This window comes from Monodon monoceros, unplaced genomic scaffold, assembly GCF_005190385.1.
Source record: "Monodon monoceros isolate NGI ecotype Baffin Bay Population unplaced genomic scaffold, NGI_Narwhal_1 Super_Scaffold_21, whole genome shotgun sequence".
Lineage (NCBI taxonomy): Eukaryota > Metazoa > Chordata > Mammalia > Artiodactyla > Monodontidae > Monodon > Monodon monoceros.
In genome coordinates this window covers 86,062,697-86,068,606 of record NW_021703778.1, presented here as the reverse complement: position 1 = coordinate 86,068,606, position 5,910 = coordinate 86,062,697, and the positions used below count along the sequence as shown (strand labels likewise).

The following is a 5,910-nucleotide window of genomic DNA, read 5'->3' as shown; positions in this document are numbered from 1 at the left end:
AGATGATCTTATAGGTATAGTTTTGTATTTTGTTTTTTACCCTGAATTTTCTCATTAAACTTTGTTTTAAAGGGTCTCAAAATTCAAGATTTTTGGTCAAGCTTTTCCATTAAAAAGTACGGATTTTAAAAACTAACAACTTAAAATTGCCACAGAAAAAAGCCAAATGATCCACAAAACATCCTCTTTTCCCTCTGAAGGTTTTGAATTGCATTGTTATCATTAACCAAATTTTGCTATTCAGTGGCCAGTTGAGAGAAACAGTTCTGAGACCTTCTACCACGAGTCTGATTAAGACTAGGATGGCAGGTATTAGGGATAATATTATTGTAGCCTACTAAGTTTTATGAGCAGACTTAGTGAACTTACCCGCTCCAGCAGCTTTCTTGTCCACTGATTTGATGACACGCACGGCAATGGTGTATCTCACGTCACAAACAGCCAAATGACCCAGAGGAGGATAGCCAGAGTTCAACACATGGGCTTCCAAGAAGCACATCAACCGTGTCAGCAACCAGATTTCAAGAATTCGAGGCCATCTTTTAGCTTCTTGCCGGAGTAGTGATCAATCTTCCCCTTCAGCTCAGCAAATCTGCAGGCAATGTGAGCTGCCTGGCAATTCAGCACAGGTTCATAGCCAGCACTGATTTGGCCTGGGTGGTTTAGGGTAATCACCTGAGCACTGAAGCCAGCTGCTTCCAATAGTGGGTCATTTTTTCTATCACCAGCCACAATGCCAGGATGAATATTTTTGACAGGCAAATTCTTGACACGCCTACACTGTCCCCCAGAAGAGCTTCACTCAGAGCTTCATGGTGCATTTCAACAGACTTTACTTCAGTTGTAATGTTGACTAGAGCAAAGGTGGCCACCATGCCAGGTTTAAGAATACCAGTTTCCACCTGCCGCAACAAAGATCTGGCACAACCTAATTAATTAATTTAAAAAAGAGACTCTTTCCAATATGGTAACAATTCACAAGTACTGGGGTTTAGAACTTAAACATATCTTTAAAAAGAAAAAAAGACCACCAGTCTCCACTCAACCCACAGGGACAGTACCAGTACCACCAATTTTGTAGATGTCCTGGAAGAACAAACCTAAAGGCCTGCCAATTAGAAGAATTGGTGCACAGGCCACAATCTGGAGATTTGAGCACTGTGGTTCCACTGACACTGCCATCTTTATGGGTGACTTTTGTTCCCTTGAACCAAGGCATATTTGTACCTGGCTCCAGCATGTTTTCTCCATTCCAACCAGAAACCAGCACAAAAGCTACTGTGTCTGGATTATAGCCAGTTTTCTTAATGTAGGTGTTGACTTCCTTAACGATTTCCTCATTATCCCTCTGGCTGAGGAGTAGCTCAGTGGAATCCATTTTATTAACGCCAATAATTAGTTGTTTCACAACCAGTATGTAAGCCAGAAGGGCATGTTCATGGGTCTGCCCATTCTTGGAGATACCTGCTTCCAATTCACCAATACTAGCAGCAACGATCAGTATAGGAGAGTTAGTATGAGATGTGCCTATAATCATGTTTTTGTTAAAGTCCCTGAGTCCTAGGGCATCAATGACTGTCATGTACTACTGGTCTCATATTTTCACGTGGAATTATCAATGGTGATAGCAAGCTCATTAAGCATTCCGTTTACCCAAGACCCAGGCATACTTGAAGGAGGTCTCTCCCATCTCAGCAGCCTCCTTCTCAAACTTTTCATTGGTTCTTTTGTCAATCCTACCACATTTGTAGGTCACATGGATAGTAGTGGTGGACTTGCCTGAATCTATGTGTGCAATGATGTTGATGTTAATATGAGTCTTTTCTTTCCCCATCTTGGCTTAGATTTAGTGGTGGTTTCCATGGCACCTGTGTTCTGGAAGCAAACATGTTGCAAAAAAGCTGTACTAAAATTAAATATGGAGGATTTCCCTCAATTAAGTTTAAAAAAAATGGCCAACTCCAGTGTAAGCATTTAATCATACGTTTAGTGTTTGGAATTTTAGTTAGGGAATTCATAATTATTTCCTCTCTCATCAATTCTGTGATGAATATATTTGATGTATCTTTTGAATAATCTTTGAATGCATTTTTTATTATTTCCTTATTATAGTATCTATGTCACTAGAATTCACATTCCTGGAGGTGAGCTGGATTGTAAATTCAAAGATTACCATCTTCCTTTTGTTGACCTAGAAATAGGACCATTGCTGTAAGACAAGGAAAAACACCTCACTTATTTGGGGGTGTTAGGAATAGCAATTCAGAAGACACAGATTTGGGTAGAAACCCAAATGTGCTTCAAGAAGAGTTAAAAACCAAAGAGTTTTAACAGGAAAAAGGAGGAAGCTTACATAAATTGTTTTGCAAGAATTATGATTGATGTTGGCAGACTGGAGACATTCTTATCTGTACATGGTTGGTTGCTAAGGCTGTCACTCTGAGAGAGTTCGATGTGCAAGCATTCTTTAAAGATGTTGTGGCCCAGTTCAAATTCATGTTCCATCTGGGTGGAGATGTGCATAGGCCCTGCTTTCCCCGTGGCCTCCTGGCTTCATTTTACTGTTCTGTTGGCATTACAGACTCCATTTTATTCATTTCTTCACACTTTTTTTGAAAATCAAGGTAACTAAGCTGGTGCCTCTGAAGGAATAGAATCTGACATAATGCACTTTCACCTCTAAGATTCCATGGTACTATGATCATTGGCTATTTTTTCAAGTTTTTTTAATGGATTATAATATTTTATACATATATGTGTACCTATAAAATAAGGAATATATATAAAGTGTATATATACTTTAATGTGGATATTACAACTTAGACTATGATCCTACAGAAATTAAAATACAGATTTCCCCAGAAACTGCATAAATTATTGAGCTAGATATTTCAAATTACATGTTCCATATAATTCACTCAGGAAGAAATAAGAAAAAACCTGAACACTGTTTTGGGGAAAGAAGGTAGAACCTGCATATTAGCTGATGTGATTCTTTCAGTCAGATTCTATAAACATAGTTGAAAACAGCCTAGATTACAAGGTAACAAGTCAATAACACATGCTCACCACTTCAAATCAAGCTCTCAAATGCAGACATTGTAAATATGAAGTGATTCTCCCAGTATAGTTCATGCGGTTCTAGTCTTAATTGCTACTGTAGTGAGATTCATTTTAATCCTATTATTGATCTAGGAAATAGAGAGTCTGGATAGAGTCCAGAGGAAATGAGAATTAATAAAAAACCAAAACCGATTAATGTGTTGACTAGGAAACATTGAACTCATTGGGGTTATTGAGTTTGGAGCAGGCTAATGAGAGACTTAATATCAGTTTCTGACTATATAGGTGAGACTATGGTATGATTAACTGTGTGTAACTGATTTCATTTTCCACCGAGGAAAAGGCACATTTACACGAGCATGGATTTGCCTTGGTCTTTGAGAAGATATGATAGGCTAGGAGACAGCTACAATTTGTCATCAACCCTAGGATGCACTGTAGCCAGGAGAAAGAAGGCTCATAGCTTATCAGGAGAGGCCCCATGAAATGAATGGAACTGCAGTACAGGACAGCATGCAGACAGGAAGTGATATCTGCTTCCCAATCACACAAGTTTTAGATGGTATCACAAATAATGATGAGGAAAACCTCATCCATGAAGAGCAAACCTCCCAACACCAAGCCCCACTCCATCCTGTTCAGTCTTTTATAATTGGTTTGGGGGCTGTTGAATATGGGCCATTGTCTTTTCTGTTATTCTGTGCTTATTGTACATTAGCAGGAATGGACTGGTATCGATTCCCTTTGTTTATGTAGACAGCACCTGTGAACTGCAGCATGATCTTTCAGCTCATGTAATATACATGCAAAATATGTATGTCTGTGAGTCACACTGATTTAGAAAAAAGTTCTTCTACTTTCCTCCAGTATAACAAGTTACTCTTTTGGAGTATATTAAGCACTTTTGGGAACTTCTTTTGGTCATTGAATGAATAACTCATTATTTGGAAAATTAATGCCTTAAATTATATTATGTAATAAGTTCAAGTTGGTGGGTTACACAAATCTGAAACTTGAGGTAGCAGTATTATACATTCTTCCTGAAGAATCAAGAATAGAGTGTTATATGGATAAAAGAGTGGTGATGAAAATGCTGATTTTAATAGTCAGGGGACCACTTTGTCAGATATTTAACTCAGGTTAGGTGCAGTCCCTTGTGTGATCTCTTTGTTTTCTTGTTGCTCTTTGACTCCATAACCATAACCCCTCCACTTAGACCCTGTTCTTGGACACTGCTTCTTTTCCTTTCCTCCTTCAAATTTTCACTGTCTACTAAATTCGTCTTTTGAAACAACATAGTGTAGTGCAAAGGCCTTCTGCTTAGACCTTGTGCTTTTGAGTTACCTAAGTATGGGTTTGAAAGCAGCTCCATCTCTTTCCTAGTTCAGAATTTTCATCAAGTTTTTCGAGACTCAGTTTCCTCACCTGTGAAATTAACATAATACTATCTATGATGTAGGGCTATAGGGAGGATTAAATGCAGTAGTATTTGTAACAGATCTACCCCAACTGGAACATATTAAAAGTAAACACTTCTAGGAAAAAAAATAGTTATTTTTTAAAATATGATCACTTACTTCAATTCTAAGATACTACTGATCATTCAATAAATACTGAGCACTTATAATGTCACAGCTTTGTGCACAACAGTGCACAATAGATTGTGCTGGATAGTTACTAAAAATCATAATAATGATAAAATATAGATATGTTTCTCTTACATTCATGGAGCTTACAGTAGGTTATGATTCACCATTGGTTTAATAATAGCTTTTCAGGGAAAATAAGAAATGATACACATTAAACTATATATTAATTTTAAGGTACATCATGATTTCAGAAATATGTTGTGTGAAAAATGCATACCTTATAATAAAAAATATTGTATAATTATTGTCCCACTCAAATTTAAAACGGATTCATTTCTGAATACTGGTCATCATCATCTTGAATTTTTCTTGCTTATATTTGTTCTATTCTCCAGCCAACCTATGTCTCTTCAGTTGTCCTCATAAGCTCCTCCCAAACCTGAAGTTCAGGCCTTGCTCCTGCCTTTGTTGCCCATTGTTCTGCTAATGCTGTGGGCTATGCCTGAAAACTCCAGTCTTGGTGAGGTGTCACATTCAAAAAGAAGCACAGTCAAGTGACCAAAAGTATTTAATTCAACTCCAATAATCACTTTTTGCTGCTTCTCTTGTAGAACATGCAAGAACGTTTAATCTCCAATGCAGCACATCTCTGCACCCCATTCCTTCCCTCCTTCTACATCTCTCAACTTGCTCAGCCTCTCCAAAGCCTCTCTTTCTATCTCTCACATTCTTAATATTCTTCTCAATATTTTTTCACCTCTGATTAAGATCAGAAAAGAATGAAATGCCAATTAGGCATTAAGAAGGAAGCAGAGGCTGTGAATGTTTATTCAGACATAAATAATTCTGTTTCTGTCATGCAGTTGTTGCCTTTTGCTACACTCACCTAAGGATTGGGCACAATGAGACAAATCAGGATAAGGAGTGAGGATGGGATCAGCTGAAATTTTGGGGAGAACTGACAGAGTTGGTCCTTGCAAATGCCAAACTCCAAGTGAGCACATCTCTGTACCCTTGGCAATTGGGTCTCTGTTACTATCCCAAGCAGACCTTAAGGACAATCCTAGGCTTGGGCAGGAGCAACAAACATCTGTGGAAGCTGCTCATCGGTTCAACATGAACTTAGTTTTACCGCTGGTTCCCCTGACGCTTAAGCTCCATTTCCGTGGTAACACTATGTTTGTCTGATACCCTAGTATCAACCCTGATTGAGTTCTAAGTACCAATTATTTAAGAATCTTCAGGACATTTAGGGTTA

General features: G+C 38.1%; 1 pseudogene; it reads right to left on the bottom strand.

The window, feature by feature from the left end:
* Positions 1-337: 337 nt before the first annotated feature.
* LOC114903856 lies at positions 338-1,834 on the bottom strand (annotated as a pseudogene).
* Between the last annotated feature and the right edge of the window lie 4,076 nt (positions 1,835-5,910).